The 18359-nt window shown below is 37.6% G+C and overlaps 1 protein-coding gene and 1 long non-coding RNA gene across 2 annotated transcripts in view; both read right to left on the reverse strand.

Moving 5' to 3' along the window:
- Positions 1-18359, reverse strand: part of LOC118739778 (chitin synthase chs-2-like) — a 302066-nt gene that overhangs the window by 184809 nt on the left and 98898 nt on the right. The gene's annotated exons all lie outside the window — the stretch shown is intronic.
- On the reverse strand, positions 3836-6737 carry LOC118738685. The gene is made up of 2 exons (XR_004992926.1): positions 6341-6737; positions 3836-6269 (listed from the first exon to the last, which is right to left on the reverse strand). It is a non-coding gene; the product is annotated as an uncharacterized LOC118738685 (long non-coding RNA).

Consider the following 18359-nt stretch of genomic DNA (forward strand, 5'->3'; position numbering starts at 1 on the left):
TGACTTCATGATACAATATATTTTCACTATTACCAAGGGATTTGAGAAAAATTAGCTTTTCGACCCGCCCTAATATACTACTTTTTCATGCTAAGTATAAATAAATTCTCCAAAGGGCTAAAAAAGGGCTAGGGGCAATTTTAAATTTATGTGGCCAAAAAAAGTATGTGGTAGCTAAATCTAGCCACCAAAGGGCTAAAACAGCAACACTGAAGAGGAACTCATTGACGTCGTTGCGAGCAAGGCACTCATTTGCAGCAGCAGACGAGCGAGGCGAGTAAATGAGCGAGGCAAATGAGGCAAGATTAGACCGGCAAACGGATTGTATGGTCAGAAAAAAGAAAAAGGTGGGCACGACCAAAACAAGCGTGAGCTAAAAGTGAGAATGTGTTAGTGTGTCCCATTCATTTTCATACTGTCGCGCTCTCATCGTTAGGCCCTGTCTCCACATGAAAACACTGATGTCGTGATAACCATGTCACAAAATATATTTCCAATGGAGACCGCCTATTTCTCATGGGCTGCAATATATATCAGCGCTTATCGATGAAATTTTGGTATTAAATCAAAAAAAAAACTGTTACCTATTGGATTATTTATGATTACGTTTTAGGAAATTATTCAGCAAGTTTTTTAAAGACCTAGATGTGCCATGACCGTCAGGATTACCGATCTCTTCTCCTTTTAAATAAAATACGAATTGTCTGTTTACTCTAGTACTTTAGAATGTATATAATATTATTTATTAAAATGACTTTATAATTAATCGGAATATGTTCAATGACAATCACGACTCGCAGACGATGTTGACTCGACAGGATCACACGAACGACCCTCTATTTTCTCGCTCGTCTCTTGCGTTGCCTCATACTCAGGCAGGGCTGCCATGTCGGCTGACAATTCGGCCTTTCCTGACACCAAATCGTCCGCGATTTGATTCGGGTCATCGTCGTCTGACTCATTAAAATCGTCTAACTCGGGCGTATTACGACACCAGGGCTTAATCTTGTCGGTGATGAAGAACAAAATTTTCGATTCGTAATCTTGATACCAGATCTTCTACCAAATATCGGTCGTTTCCAAAGTTTCGGGTAATGACGTATGGACCACGAAACTTAGGTTCTAATTTTCTCGAGTCGCCGGTTGCTGCAGGTTAATTTTCAATAACGACGAAACTACCTTCAGCATACTCTGTGGGTTTGCGAAGCTTCTCGTCGAAACGCTGTTTCCACTTCTCTCGCTCTTGAGTAATATTAAGAAGCGGTTGCGATTGTTGCGGATTAAGCGAAGCATCGGTTGTTTCGTGAATAGCGGCAATCAGTCGATTTTGTACAATGTCGCGACGACGGAAATCGAAGATCAGTTCATTTGGCGAGTAACCAGATGTATCGTTTCGTTGTGAGTTGATAGACCACTGGACGTTACGCAGTATACCATCCCACTCTTTCGGTTTCTCGTTTGTTGTTATTTTGGCAGGCAACCCACAATAACTTGTCATCTCTTTTAAGGCGTTTATTACTGGAGCAGTTTTCGTATTTCGTACCGGCTTGACAACCAAATACTTTGAGAATGCATCGGATATTGATAAAATATAGCAATTACCTCGGCTGCTTTTTATGAAAGGTCCCAGATGATCTATGTGAAGAACTCGAAATGGTATGGGTTCAGGTTCGCTATAATGTAGTGTACCCTATGTCATACCGTGGCGTGATTTATTATAACAACAATTTGGGCATGCTGCTAAGTAATCTTTAACGTACTTGCGAATTTTGGAAACCAAAAATGTGATCTTATTCGTTAAATTGTTTTGTCGGCAGCAAAGTGTCCCATGTCGTCGTGACACGAGCGAACGATTCTCAAACGTACGGAGTTTGGTACCACAAAACGTAAACCTTCTTCGGTGCGACGATATAATCGATGATCTTTTAATTCGTAATCTTTCCGGATCTGGGTTTCTTGATCGGATATTTTCTCTTTCTTCAGAACACTTACCAGAGATGTTAACATTGGGTCTTTCAGCTGCATAGTTAACAGCCAGTCGTCGGACGTAGCAGTAACTTTCATGACCATTCCGGCCGTTTTGACGTCATTCGGAGGTTGATCTGGTGCGCGGCTCAAAGCGTCGACATGAGCCATACGGGTTCCTTGACGATAAACGGTGTCGAAGTCGTACTCTAAGAGTTTCATCCACCATCGGGAAATTCGGGATTTTAACTCTTTACTTGCTTTGACTTTTGCTATGGCGGAGCAATCCGTCACCACCTTAAACTTTTTCCCCAAAACATACATTCGAAGTCGTTCGAGGGACTCAACTACGGCGAGCACCTCGAGCTCATAAGCGTGGTATTTACTTTCTACCGGAGTGCAATGTCTACTAAAATAAAATACAGATTTCCATGCTTTGTTGTCGTTGGACTGAAGTAACACACCGGCCAGGCCGACACTACATGCGTCGGTGTGTACCTCATGCTCGGCCATCCTATCGTACAACGCGAGAACGCGTTCGATCAAATATTCAAATGCACATTGTTGATCTTGACCCCATTTGAAAGATTCATTTGTTTTTGCGAGGAGTTTCGTAATGGGTTTTGAAATCAGCGCGTATTTGGGCACAAATTTTCGAAAAAACCCGGTTAACCCTAAAAAACGTATAGTTTCGGTAATATTATTCGGTACATTAAAGTTTTTAATCGCAGTTTGTTTTCACCCGGCTTAATACCGTTTTTATTTATAACGAGGCCTAGATAATTTATTTCTCTTCCGAAATAAAATTGCATTTGCTTGGAATTATAACATCGTCCAAGTATACTAGTATTTCACCATGATTCATTCTCGCGTCTATTTTATTCATTACTTCTTGAAACACGGAAGGTGCATTTACAAGACCGAATGGCATCCGGTTGTACTCGTAATGGCCCTCCGTTGTTACAAAGGCAGTGAATTTCTTCGATGGTTCTTCCACTTCTATTTGGTGGTGTCCCATCCTTAAGTCTAAAGTTGTAAAATATTTGTTACCGGATAATTGTGCAAAATGTTCGTCGATTATTGGCATGGGGTAAAAGGGCGTTTTCTCCGTAATTTTATTTAGACACCTATAGTCTACGCATAATCTAGATTCACCATTTGATTTTTCCACCAATACCACCGGAGATGCGTAAGGTGAATCAGAGTCTCGAATAATTTCATTTCAGTTCAGACACGATATCAGACACTATTTTACGTATAGCAAATGGCACTCTATATGGTTTCATACATATCGGTTTATCGTCGGTTAGTTTAGTATTTATTTTCGATACTGTGCATTTACCTAATTCCGATATAGTTTCATCAAAGACATCTCGGTTTGCTTGTATTATAGATTTTAATTTGGATCGTTCATCCAATGAGATATTCGATATTGTTTCTAATTTTTCAACCGTACACTTATCATTTTCGATCACCAGTCGTTTGCCATTTTGACAGAATGCGTCTCTGCCAAGCAACACATCTTCCTCGATGTGGTCGTTATGAACCACCAATAATTCTGTTTGATGCCGATCGTTATCAATTTCGAGTGAAACTAAAATTTTCGCGGTGCATTCGTATGTGCCACCTGCAAATCCTTACAACACCCGCGCACAATTAACAGTTTTACCAATTTTCATTGCTACTGAACGACGGATTAGTGAACACACACTACCAGAGTCTATTATGGCTTTTGTTTCGTGTCCGTTGACTTTAATTTCTTTAATTAAATTAGCTTTATTGATTTCATCGTCCTTAATTTTATTCACTTTAGTATTTGAAATCGTTTTATCCTTTGGTTGTTTACAATTTGCTGCTTTATGGCCTGTACGGTTACACGTTTCACATCTTTCCGCTCGCTGCGGCTGTGGGCAATTTATTGAAATATGTCCCGCTTTTAAACAATTATAGCATTTTATCGATTTAGGTATTTCTCGTTCACCTACTTTAGCGTTTGATGATATTCCGCGTTCATCAACATTTTCCGATTGACTTTTATACGCAGCCATATTTTCGACGATTTTCGGTTTATAGTTAAGCGGTTCTTATTTTACTTCATTGTACACCGAATAATTTTGAATATCGCGTAGCAACTTATTACAGGTTTCGTATTCATTCGAGATCTTTTTACGCAGATCTGAATCGTTAATGCCATTTACAATGTAACGCGCGATACCGGACTCAGAAATTCCACCTTTTGTTACAATCGAAACGATTTTAAAATAATATTCTTGTGGGGTTTCGTTACGCTGCCGGCGAGTTCGGTTCATTTTAATATGTATATCAGCGACGTTCTCAGTCGTTGAGAAATCAGCACAGAGTTTCGCGACGAATTCTGACCACGATTTATATATGCACTGGCCGACGATCCAGTATTTAGCATAACCTTTTAGTTTTTGTTGCACGGCAAATAAAAGTACTTGATCACCCCATTGGTACGCGGCATGTAACATTTCAATTCTCTTTATAAACTGATTCGCATTAGGGATGTCTCGGAAGACGGGTCAAATTCGGGTAAAAGAGTAACCACTTCATTCACTTTACTAAACGGATTTTGTAAATAGGAATTTGCAAACGGATAGGTCGGATAATATGAAGCGTACATACTATTCGGTTGCACATCGTTTCGCATATTTTGTTCGTTATAAAATCGTGTATTCATAAAACTATTTCCACCATTCGCTTGCGCTTGTGCCTCTGCAAAATTTACGTGCAGAGTTTTATTTACATTTTGAACATTTTCACTATTCAAATAAGAACTCTACGGGTTTCCATTACTAGTCACTGGCACATACGGTGCTTGTGTAGTAGTGCACATACGCGGTGTATGTATGTATGATAATGCTACGTTAGCTGGCGGCGCATGCGTAGAAGACGTCGACATCCATGTATTTCCACTCGTTGCAATATGTTCGTCTCGCGGCGACGACACGACGGACGAAAAGCTGGCTCTCTTTGAGATTGAGCGCTTTGTATTTGCACTTCACGCTCATTTTGCTTTTTTTGCATTTGCCACTCGGCAATTGTTTTTTTAGCATGTTGATTCTTTCTAACAACATCGATTCGTTTGCACCTAGAAATTGTTCGTTCATATTGGCGTTTGCGTTTTTATTTGCTTCTAGTCGTTCGATTAAAGTGTTTTTGTTACCTTGCGTAGCAATGCCATTTTCGCGACATACGCTGCGCAGCTCGGCAACTTTCATGCTACGAAAATTCATGTTTGTTGTTTAACTGGAACACGAAGTTACAATTCGGACAATTTCAAACACAACGTTCGCTTCGAGCGTAGATATGTTTGTATCGCCGAATGTTTTGATTTCGTTGATATCCACGCAATTCCACGAATCCGCAAATTTCAAATAAACGTTCGTTTCGTTTTCGTGTTGTGGCACTTTCGATGCGTTGCTCACACGAATGTTCTCGCATACACAAACTTACATGTATGTACATATATTTTGTCTACTTTTGCGAGTCGCAATTTCATAAATTAGCGAACTATTTATATATACACATAACGAGCGTCAGAATTTCGTAATTCGCACTTCAATTGGTGCACACACACAGTCATTTATTTAATTTCTATAGCCACTGTTTTCATTTATTTACGGCGAGGTTTATTTACGCGCACTTCTGATAATGCCAGGGACCGTCAGGATTACCGATCTCTTCTCCTTTTAAATAAAATACGAACTGTCTGTTTACTCTAGTACTTTAGAACGTATATAATATTATTTATTAAAATGACTTTATAATTAATCGGAATATATTCAATGACAATCACGACTCGCAGACGATGTTGACTCGACGGGATCACACGAACGTAGTGATGGGCGAGTCCGAGATGTTTTAGTCGATTGTCTCGATTGTTCAAATATCTCGATTGTTCTCGATTTTTTCTCTCGTAGACGATTTGCCACCCGAAAAAAGTCGTGCTTAAGCTGAAATAACATATTCGTTAACAATCTACCAAGGCCTCTCGGCTCGGCCAGCGGTTGTTAAAACATCTCGATGGTTCTCTGTCGCAGACTGTGGCAACGAATTGCCAGTCGCGTTTGATAAAAATCGGTCAAAACATCTCGGACTAGCCTTTGGAAGTTTTGGCAACCTCTCATACGAGGTTTTGCATTTTATTGATACGCGGTTTGTGCTTTAAACGACGTTATGTAAGTTTTAGGACTTCTTTGCTGAAGTTGTTCCGGTTTTCTTCCATATTAATGAAACTTATGTTTATTCGTTATACGACAGCAAATGCGACAAGGCAAATTCTAAAAAAATCAACAGTAATTTTTAGCCATTAGAAACTTTATTATACTAGAATTGAACAAGCTGAAATTACCCACAAAAAACGGCCCATTCCCCGATTCCCCACGCAAACTGAAATTCCCCGCAAATCGGGGAATTCACCACGAGCTGTTTCACACGATCTCGTCAGTGATAAGTCAGTCGACGCGAAACAATCGAAAAACATCTCGGTTGTATAGTCGGGCAGCGAGTCGATTATTGACTCCATTGTAATTTTGCAACGATGGCGATTCTCTCGATCGTTTAAACATCTCGGACTCGCCCATCACTACACGAACGACTCTCTATTTTCTCGCTTGTCTCTTGCGTTCCCTCATACTCAGGCAGGGCTGCCATGTCGGCTGACAGATGTTTTTAAATACCGAAATTGAGAGAACGTTGCCTGGTGGCGTCATGCGGCAAATACTTATTTCAAGACATCAAAGTGCCCACACACAAAAACTTGCAATCATATTGCTCGTCAAAATGACAGTGGGTAGGCCATCGGTGTTTGCCTGTGGAGTTCTGCGGTTACGCCGTCGCTTGTATACGTACACGCGATGCTAAGTCTCTGCCCATGCCTGGAAAAAATTTATGGAATAAAAATTGCATCAACTAAGAATTTCGAGTAAATGATTTTGTGTACACATGCAGATATGTATATATTAAAGAACTGCAAAATTCAACATTTTCTGTAAAAATGTCCTTTTAAAAGTTTCTTGCATTGCTATGTCATGTCAACTCAAACAAGGTGTTGTGCCATGTCATTCCATCTCAAACATACTAGGGGTATTCTCCAAATCTTGCAAAGCCATTGCGCGTAGCACGGATTGCATGGATTGCATAACTTGCAAACACACAACAACAAAATACATTTTTTTTTTTTTTTTTTTGAACTCATATATTTTATTGCGATCTGTTTGTTCTTTTAACATTAACTGAAACTTAAATACTAAATAAGAAAATAATCATGTATGGAGTACACCCAGTGGCGCAACCATATTCTATTCGCAGGTATTCAATGTTATTAGAGATCTAATATTGATTTCCTTTTAAGTCGCTGGAATGACACTGTATGAGAAGTGAGTGTAGAAATAAGAGGATTTGGGTGATCATGAACTTTTTGTTGGTACGCCAGGGCGTGCTTTTTAATTTCGGAAGCAACAGTAGGGATTTTCAGGTCACGGTGTATTTGGTTGTTTGTGACATAGAGCGGAGCGTTCACAATCATTCTAAGGGTTTTTGATTGGAATCTTTGGAGTATTTCTATATTGGAGGTTGCTGCAGAGCCCCATAATTGTATTCCGTATGTCCATACTGGTTTTAAAACAGATGAATAGAGTAAGAGCTTACTCTCGAGTGAGACTTGAGACTTCGGGTTCAGTAACCAATGTAAATTTCTGAGCTTCATTCCCAGTGCTTTGCGTTTGGTGAAAATATGAGTTTTCCACGTAAGCTTGCTGTCGAGGTGCATGCCTAAGTATTTTGTCGCATCACGCTGTGGAATATCCTCGTTATTGAGTTTTACGGGTGGGCAGGTTTTTCGTTTAAGGGAGAACGTAACCTGGACAGACTTTGTCCCATTTGGCTTAATTCGCCAATCTTTCAGCCATTGTGTTATTTTGTTTAGGCCATTTTGGAGTTTAAGCGAAGCGAGTTGTGGAAGTGTGTCCATTGCGAGAATTGCAGTGCCGTCTGCAAATATGCCAACAATTGCTCCTTCGGATGATGGTAAATCAAATGTGTATAGCAGGTAAAGGATGGGACCCATCACACTGCCTTGAGGTACACCAGCTGAACTTTCGTAGAGTTCAGACTGCTCCTCGCCTTGCTTAACGAAGAAAAATCGATCTTTGAGATAGGACTCGATAAAGATAAAATAGTTTATAGGGAGGGTACTCTTTATTTTGTAAAGTAAGCCGTCATGCCATACTCGATCGAAGGCTTGAGATATATCTAGGAATGCAGCTGTACAATACTTTTTGTGTTCGAATGCAGTGTGAATGCAGTTTACAAGCCTGTGAACTTGTTCGATTGTGCTGTGTTTTTTCCTGAAACCGAATTGGTGATTAGGGATAATTTTTCTTTGTTCTATTACTGGCATCAATCTTTTGAGAAAAAGAGTCTCCAGAGTTTTAGAGGCGATGGGTAGTAAACTGATTGGGCGATATGACTCAACTTTGTCTGCACTTTTTCCTGGTTTAGGAATCATTTTTACCTGGGAAACTTTCCATTGAGGTGGAACGAAACCAGATGAGAGAATTGCGTTATAAATATAAGTCAGGAAAGTGATTCCTTCTTCCGAGAGCTTTTTTAATATTTCTCCAGTGATCAGATCGTAGCCGGGAGCCTTCTTAGCTTTGAGTTTTTTAATCGCTTCCTTAACTTCAGCTTTTGAGAATTTTTTTATGGGTGGGTCCATTTGGTAAGGTTGTTCGAGAGTCTGTCTTACTTTTTGTGCAGTATTGGGAGAGGGTACAATTTCATGCGGAGCAAACACATTTTTTAGGTGACGTGCACATGTGCTTGCTTTGTCGAGATCACTTTTAGCCCATTGGTTGTTTTCCATTCTGATAGCGGGTTGTGCCAGAGTTGGCCTCTTTAATTTTGTTGCTGCTTTCCAGAGGGAATAATCGCTGGCAGCTGTTGCATCTAAGTTACTGAGATATTGATGAAGTTGGGAATTGCGTTCTTTTTGCAAGAGTTCTTTGAGCTCCCTCGTTAGCGTATTAATTCTTCTTTTGTCTTCGGGATGTCTAGTCTGCTGCCACTTCTTTCTAGCCTGGCGTTTCTTGGTCAGTTATTCTTTTACAAGAGAAGGGATTCTTGTGCACTGTGATTTGCTTAGAATGGGTGTTGATCTCCAAGCAGCTTGTTGGATGCAGTTATTGAAGTGTTCAACAGCTGCAATGATATCTTCGCTAGATTTCAGCGAGTGTTTCAAATTTAGTTTTGAAGATATTAAGCTTTGGAAGAGATTCCAGTCAGTTCTGTTGTTGTGAAGGTAACACTGAGAAGTTGAGTCAACAAGATTATTGCTTGGAGTGACCATTACGGGAGAATGGTCTGAGGATAAATCGAAACAGGGATTACATATTATTTCATTATCTCTAATACCTTTAAACACGCAAAAGTCTATTAAGTCTGGAATTTTTTTTGTATCGGTTGGCCAATACGTTGGAGAGCCTGAGGAGGCTGAGTGAAGATTTAATCTTGCCATAGCCGCAAAGAGTTGTCGGCCCTTAGGAGTGATGAGGCGAGATCCCCTTTGTGGGTGTTTTGCGTTGTAGTCTCCTCCAGCTAAAAACCTGCTTCCTAGAGTTTTGAAGAATTTGACATAATCTTCTGACTTGATCGCATGCTTGGGTGGGCTATATACTGCTGAGATTGTTATTTGGCCTTTCAAGTCCTCGACAACTATATTAGTAGCTTGGATAGCTTCCGTGCAGTATGAGTTAATATTAAAGTGTTTAATATTGTTTTTTATTAATATAGCTGAGCCAGCATGTGCTTTTTTATCGGGATGCATTGTATGATAGAGTTTGTAATTCGGCATTTGAAAATAGCTTTTTTCGGTGAAATGGGTTTCGGATATTAGGAGAATATCTATATTATTTGACTTGAGTAGCGTTTTAACCTCGAGTACGTGTTTTGATAGGCCATTAGCATTCCACAGGAGAATATTCATGGAATTGTAGGGATACTGGACTTCGTCGTAAGGGTGACGAGGAGATTCATCATAGTTGTGATTTGTTGCTTGACTTGCTTGAGAAGCATTATCATTTCTCGCATTTCGCTTGAGGCATCAGAGGCGTTTTCTTTTGATTGAGGGAGTGAGTTACTTGGACTCGGATCTTGTTTGCTTTTCAACATTTGGGAGTAAGAAAGTAAATTTCGGGGCGGTTGCGAGACTCGAATGGGTGAAAGTGGAGCTGATTGCTGCTGGCTGACACTTTTGGGATTGTTGTCCTCCATTCTTCTTAATGGTGGGTATTTGAGTTTCCGCAGATTTTTGTACACCATGTATCCTTTATAGTTTGCTGGATGATTTCCTTCGCATAGAGCACATTTAACATCGTTGGATTTTGTCTTGCGCGAGCAATCTGCAGACAAGTGGGGGCCAGCGCATTTAATACATACCGGTCTTCTACGGCAGTATGATTTTGTGTGTCCATACTGTTGGCAGTTAGCGCATTGCGGGATTTCGCGTTTTGGGCGTCAAATACAATTTTTGTGTTAAAGAGATATTTGATTTCGTATATTTCCTTATTATTAGGGTTTGCTTTTAGCTCTACAATGAACATTGGTAGCGGGTTTTTCGTGTTTCTGTGTTTCATATTGTAAATGTTAATAGGGATATGACCGAGATTTTGTAGGGCTTCAGCGATTTCTTCGGTGCCAATAGACGAGTGCATATTTCTGAGTATAACTTTGAAGTTTCTTTCTTGTTTTGGCTTGTATGTATAAAACTCAGTGTATTTTTGCTCTAGTTGCTGAACAATTGTTTTGTAGGCCTCGGGAGTTTTTGCTTGTATTTTAACTTGCTCATTGCTTATGAGCTTTAACTCGTACAGACTTGGAGCGGTTTCAGATAAAAGCTTCATTAGGGGGGTAATGTTGCTTACTTTATCTACGAAGATTGGTGGAGGCTTGGGATTATTTTCTTTGGGCTTTGGTTCTTCGTCGTCTTCTATTACAAGTGATGAAAACCTATTTTCTTTAGCCTGAGGTTCGCCTAGCCAGTACTTATCAAGTTTTGCTTGTTTTTTGGTATTTGTGGGCTTTCTCGGGGCCTTTTTTTGGGTTCTACGGTGGTCCATTCCTTACCTGGGGTAGATTTATCATTTGAGGCTTGCTGTTGGTAGAGTAATTGTAGCTGTTTCTGAAGTAGCTCAATTTGATCCTGTATATTTGGATTTTTACTATTGGCCCAGGTGGGGCATTGTGAGCTCCACGAATTTGGTGTCTGTCTTGGGTTCGACAGTTGTTGTTGCTGTTTCTGTTCTTGCTTTTCCGGTTGTTGCTGTTGTTTTTTTGTTGTGTCTGTAAATGTAAATTTGACTTTTGCGGTGTTTCGAGCTGCAGAGGAAGTTGGGATTCTTGCTGCTGTTGCTGTTGTGATCTTTGTTGTCTATGCTGTTGTTGTTGCTGAGACGATTCCTCCCCTCCCCCTTTGGGAGGGGTACGGTTTAAGGGCATTTTAGGGCTGGGGTGTTTTTGGGGTATTTTTTACTTTTAGTTTTATTTTTTTTTATATAAGTATACTATACTATGGCAACCCTGAAGTTGTGGCAATGTTTAGAAGTGTCCAAAACATAGCATACTTTCAGGGTGCCTGTACATCCACTACTGTTTTGTTGCTAACACTTTTGTTTGTTTGTTTTCTACTCGGCGGAGTCTCACTTGAGGCTTTGTCACTCGCGCAGGTACAAATTTTAAATTTTATTTGTTAAGCTTCACTTTCACATAGAACTTTGAAAGCACTCTTTAGTATCAACGGATGTTTTATATTCACTTTATTCTTCTTGCCTTTCACTGTTTTTTTGTGATTGAATATCACTTTGTGACACTATGCGAATTTTCACGTCCACTCGGTAGGGTTACCATGAGAAACAATACATGGGAAACAACATTTCCTATCGCTGCAAAATATGCAACGTCGAAACCCATGTATATATTTAGTCCCCTTTCAGACACGTCAAGTCTTGCTTTCAAGTCTGCTCGTTCGTAGGCGAAGGAGGTGATAAGAGAGGGGAAGAGTACAGATACCTCCGTACCGTCAATTCGTTTCAAGTTTTCTTGTCTCTTTTGATCTTTTCGTTGCTTCCCATTTAAAGAACCAAGGACTTGAATTCAATTAAAGTTGACGCGTGTGGAAGCAAATAGAAAACAGAGAAGAGAATGCGAAAAAATTGCTTTCAAGACTTGACGTGTCTGAAAGGGGACTTAGCAAAATAGCATAGCAAGATAAATGCGACCCTGTGGTAGTTGTTTTGTTGTTGGAATTGCTACATATTTCTCTCATTCCTCTCATCTCGCTCACTCCATTTTTTTTGCTGTCTCTTGTTATTGTATTTGATCATTGTTGCCATTTTGGAGCTAGATTTGGCTCTTTATTTTTCTATTTAGCTCCGAAAATCGGGTTTTAGCTCCTAGCACTTTTTTAGCTCCAGAAAGTTTTAGTTGTATTTGGTATATATAAGCCAAAACTTAAGCGATGATAAAATGGAAAATTTCGAGATGTAGTGTATCCACCATAAACGCTTGTATCTAGGTTAAAGAATTCAAAAATAAATTAGAGGAAAATCCTTTTTCTGATAGCGCGGATTTTGTTTTACTCTACTAATTTTACCTTTCAGGAGAGCTGGAAGTAAAACTTTCCAGAAAAGTTTTGCGAACAAATTATTCAATTCAAATATCTGAAATTACAGACTTTAACAGTTTGTAAAGTATTTTTAGTTCACCACAATAGCAACGAATTCGAAATATATGCACCTTATTTTGGTTTTAAAAGATTTATTCAACACTTCTATATATATAAATGTGAATGTCTGTTTGTTTATTACCTCATAACTTTTGAACCACTACACGGAATCGCACAAAACTTTGCACACTTATTTGTTTTCAACCCGGGAAGGTTATAGGAATGGTTTTGTTTGCAAATATGGTGTCACTTTTGGGAGGGGACGGTGGCACCTCCCATAGGTCTGCAAATTTTTAATCAGCTATAACTTCGGAACCATAAGTCACATGAACTTAAAATTTGGTATGCAGACAAACCTATGGTAGATGCTTATAGTAAGGTACATATATATAAATGACTTTGTAGGAGGGGCGTAGCATATCTCATAGTCGTAGAATTTTTAATCAGCCATAACTTCGGGACCATAAGTCACATAAAATTGAAATTTGGTATGCAAACATATCAATGGTAGGTGCTTATAGTAAGGTTTATATAAATGAGTTTGTAAATGGGGGGAATTTTTTGTCAACCATAACTTCGGAACCACTAGTCACATGACTCCTTTAATTCCTTTTGATATACCTTTCGAATTTAAAAGACCTCAGTTTCCAGTTCGCTTAGCTTTTGCAATGACAATAACCAAGAATGCCTTACAGGTCTATTCTGCGCCGGTAATAAAAAGTTTGTAACCGGTAAATAAAGTTCCTGTAAGTTTTTAACCCCTTTTCGCATTCTGGGTACTCTTGTAACCGGAAAATTTTGTTACCATCTCATATGCTGGTAGCAAAGTATTGCACCGTGAAATATGCAGTGCCAGAATTTGCACAATTTTTCATAGCTGAATTGCTGAATATTTTAACTGCATTACCAACGTTTCTAGAATCGCGGTGACAAGAACTGGTAACATTTTTTGGTAATAAAATTTTCCGGTTACAAAATCTTCGGTAACGTGCAGAACAGACCTGTTAAAGTAAAACCCTAAACTTTATCGAAAATAAAATGTATGACAATTGTATTGGAAAATGAATTCATTTCAATAGATACTTTGAAGTATTAAAAAAATTCTGTGAAATCATATTAGAGTTATTATTCGTAAGAAATTAGATAGAATTTCTTCTATTATATAATTTATTGGAGATATTTTAACCTAAATAAAACACCTGCAGTGCCAAAAAATTATTATTGCATTTCATTCCATAACACCCAAGCTATACAGCTGTCCTACCATATGCTGCTATCACGGCTATAGTAAAATTAGAGCAGAGAGTATAACATCTTTACATAAAGTATTTTTCATATTTGTATAAAGACGTGGGGTGAAACCCGCAGGTAAAAGCTAGTAAACTTATAAAATTCGTTGTTTTTATTAGAATTACCGAAAATGTAAAAACAACCTTACGCCAATAAATGCTCAACCCTAAAAAAATATATAGCTCTTTATTTTAGTTAGTATTAGTATTATTTAATCTTTTTTCGACCGTTTTAGCTCCAAACGAAATTTTTCTCTGGCGACACTGTATTTGATACATAAGGGCTATTCGCGATTCGGTGCATAAGAGCTGACAAATTTATGCAATTGCAGAAATATGCCATGGATTGTGAGCGACCTTTATTAAACTGTCATGGTAAAGCTTTTGCAAAACAATTTTTGTGCATCAGCTTTGGTTTTGTTTATGAATGCAATGCATAGCATTTTTATGCTATGGATTTTCGGTATTGCAAATTTGCCAAGCCATGACAAATGCAAATGCGTGTATTTTGTTTGTGTATTGCAAATAATTTGCAATACAAATTTGCAATGCAATGATGCTAGGCCATTTGCACCGGATCGCGAATAGCCCTATAATTTCGCTGCTTGCTACCCATGCATGCTACCACTTTGCAATGGGGTGCTCTCATACTCTTCGAAATTTGGAATAGTATTTTTGCATTTCGTGCAATCCGTGCATCGTGCAAGACTTCGTTGCACCTTAGCTAAGCTGTTGTTCGCAGTTGTGCTTCTGTAGCATATTTTTAATACTGTTTGATCATGCCTTGGATGAAAATACATACAGGTTTTTAATTAGACAATTCTATAATGCATTTTACTATAATAGGTGCTTACAAAATTTACAAAATATCTTCCCGTATATAAAATGTAATTAATAATGCTGACTATGTCGCATGTGTTGCTTGTGTTGACATGCATAGATTTGATTTAAATTATTCGACAGTGTCTTTATATTAAAGGGTAGCAAGAAACAACTCATGTTATGAATGCACCACAGAATTCATGAATTCATCTCATAACTCGAGTCTAGCGCCGCTGTTGTGTTGAAACTAGTCTTGTCTTTCACTAACAGGTAAGCTTGTTAATTTATCCCATAAACAAACGAAACTCACGCTCACACCACCAACCAGTTGTGCCGATCGTTAAGCAGTGGGAGCAATGAATGGTCGACACTCATTGTTATGTGAATTCATTGTTCCTCGAATTCTATTAACAGGGATGGGGTGCACTCATGGGCGCGTATTCATAGTCCAGCAACTAAGTCGAAACTAACAAAGTTGCAACTTAAATTTAAGTACCAACTTAAAATTTACTTCTATTCATAGTCGCATTTCAGACTTCTACTAAGTAGTTTCGACTTAGTTTACGATATAGCAAAATGAGTGTGAAAATGTATCGATTTTTCTTTACGATATTTTGGAAAAATTACATTTTTATTAAATAATGTCAAGTTTGATAATCCGTTTATGTAATTTTTATTTTCATTGCATGATTATGCATGATTGCATGATTAGCCAGAAGAACCGCAGTGATGTGAAATCGATGTTTATCGAAAGCATGCTGTGAAACATACAAATAGTAGATATCTAAATGTTATGCACAAATTTACTTTAAAAGAACTAGCGTGAAACTGACTTATTATTTGAGAATTTATCTTAATTATTCCAATTATAAATTTGTGATTTAGCTTTATTCGAATTGTAATACGCATTTAATTTCATCTTCCGAATAAAATGGATCGATCTTTGTAAATTTTAATTAGAGATTATTCAATATTATCAAAATCACCCTCTACCAACTTAATTTTTACATATTTCATCTGTTTTCCCTTAATTTGATAAAATACTTCTTCCTAGTTACGACTTAGTTGCAACTGCAGCCGAAACTAAATTTTAAGTTGGTACTTACCCAGAAAAGTCGAAACTAAGGCGACTATGAATAGCTTTAGTTGCGACTTAGAATAGTTTCGACTTAGTTGAGTACAAAATATGACTATGAATATGCGCCATGGTTTTCAGCTAAGCAAGCAAATAAAGAAGGGAAAAAACGAAAGCGTTTTCCCACCAACATGTTTGCCTGCATATTACGGACCGTAGATGCTTGGTCGATATATTTTAGTAAATATTTGAATTTGTCATTTGGTTTGTGAATTCGGAGATAAAACAAAGTAGAAATTTTTGACAGCTATTTGTTTCAATACACACATTTTATACCCGAGCGCACTTGTTCTCAGATACATTTCCTCAAATATAATGGATGTAAGTGATTGGCAGCAAATATCAGTGCATTTTTCATTAACAATTGCCATATTGTAATACATTGCACACCTGTGTTTCTACATATTCTTGCAAAAACAGGTAACATTAGATGAATCTCCAACCTGAGATAACTGAGTTAACAATTTAATGAAATTAAGGATAAGATTGTAAAAGGGGAGTAAACAATTGTCATTGAAACTGGAAAAAGCAAGGTTTGGGAATCTTTTGGCAAGGTTGAAAATAGTGGCAGTGTGATAAGAGATGTTGTGGCATGCAAAAATTGTAACAGCGTTTTCAAATTTACGAATAGCACGTCAAATCTTGTGAAACATAAATGTTATAAAAATTTAAAGAACCGTTCGGAAGATGAGCCAAAGATACAAGTTAACCATAATACAAACAAAAATGTTATTGATAAATTTACCAAATGGGTCATAAAAAATTGCAGACCATTTAAAATGGTGGAAGACGCAGGCTTGATCGAATATACGGACCTAATTCTTTCAATTGGAGCTAGGTATGGGCCGAACGTAGATATTCATCAGTTATTACCCCATCCAACAACTGTATGAAGAAATTCAGACAATCTCTATGATATAGCGCATGATTCCTTAAAAACGGAACTAAAGAATCTCAGTGTCTATGTACTTACATCAGATTTATGGACCGACAATTATTTAAAACAGTCGTTTTTGTCCCTGACTTTTCATTATATTAAAAGCTGAAAAATTTTCATGAGCTGCTTGCTTTTCTATCAATGGATTTTGAATCTTGTAGCAGTAAGTATTTGCTCAAAAAGTATATGCATATATGTACATATGTACATACATATATGTACATCAACAAAGTATCAACTAAATTTCACACTTTTCATTATCTTATACATAAATGCAGTTCTATATCCCATTCAATTCTAGACTAATAAAGTGCAAGTTTGAGGTGGCTACGATATATCAATGATTTTTGGCATTTTTTTACGATGTTGTGCATTTTTCTCCATATAAAAAATTGTCGATCGTATTTAAGAAAATGTGTGGCACCAACGATGAAAACAATACCATGGTATTTTGTAGCCACCTCAAATTTTCACTTTATTATACTAGTATTGAATGGGATATAAAACTGCCCAACCAAACAATTTGTAAAAATTCCGAAAAAATTTAAAATTTTGATGAAATGTTGTATGTATGTTGTTGTATTTTTTAATTTCGTACAAGACAAACAACAAATTTATAGTTTAAACTTGTCATATAGTTATGATATGCACTATATATCGCAAACTGAATAACAAGCCTTTTCCAATACTATTAATTTATATATTAACACTGAGGTTGTTGATGGCCGTTTCAGAAAAAAAACTCCTAATAAGCAGGACTGAGTAATAATTTATTTTAATATTAAATTCCTTGCAGTAGAGATCTACATAAGCCTATAAGTTTAATGTGTTTTGCAGGTTTATCTAAAAAGTGCATTTATTTACCTTTATTTGATTAGGCGAAAGAATCATACAAAAAGTAATGGCAGCGCTGAATGAGTTTGATCGTCTTGATAAGGGAATAATTGTTACAGACCGGGGCTCCAATATGAAAGCTGCATTCAGCACATATGATCACATATTCTGTGTCAGTCATATGCTGCACAACATAGTGGAAAAATCAATAGAAGAGTTTACAGATATTAAGGAAATATAAAAAAATGTACAAAACTTTTAACATACATATTTTAAAAAGTCTGGATCCAATGCGCAATTAACAACCACACTGAAAAATTTTTCTGTAACTAGATGGAACTCATTTATTATTTATTGCAATCAGTGGAAAGCAATTGGATCGAAATTATAAATGTTTTGCAGAAAACAGGACAGAACCATAGAATGAGTAACGTCAACCTAAATATTTTAACAGTTATAATAAACATTTAACAAAAATTTCGAAGAACCTTCAAAAGAATTAGAAGGGGATAGTTTTTTTTTTTTTTTCGTAGGAGAGGGAAATGCTTTATGCACTGGCCGGGGGGCGCTAGTCTCTATACTACCTGCCCCGAGTGTGGGACTCCCACCGAAGCGTGTTGGGCTACCCACTAA

This window comes from Rhagoletis pomonella, unplaced genomic scaffold, assembly GCF_013731165.1.
Source record: "Rhagoletis pomonella isolate Grant_MI unplaced genomic scaffold, Rhpom_1.0 Rhpom_scaffold_00005, whole genome shotgun sequence".
Lineage (NCBI taxonomy): Eukaryota > Metazoa > Arthropoda > Insecta > Diptera > Tephritidae > Rhagoletis > Rhagoletis pomonella.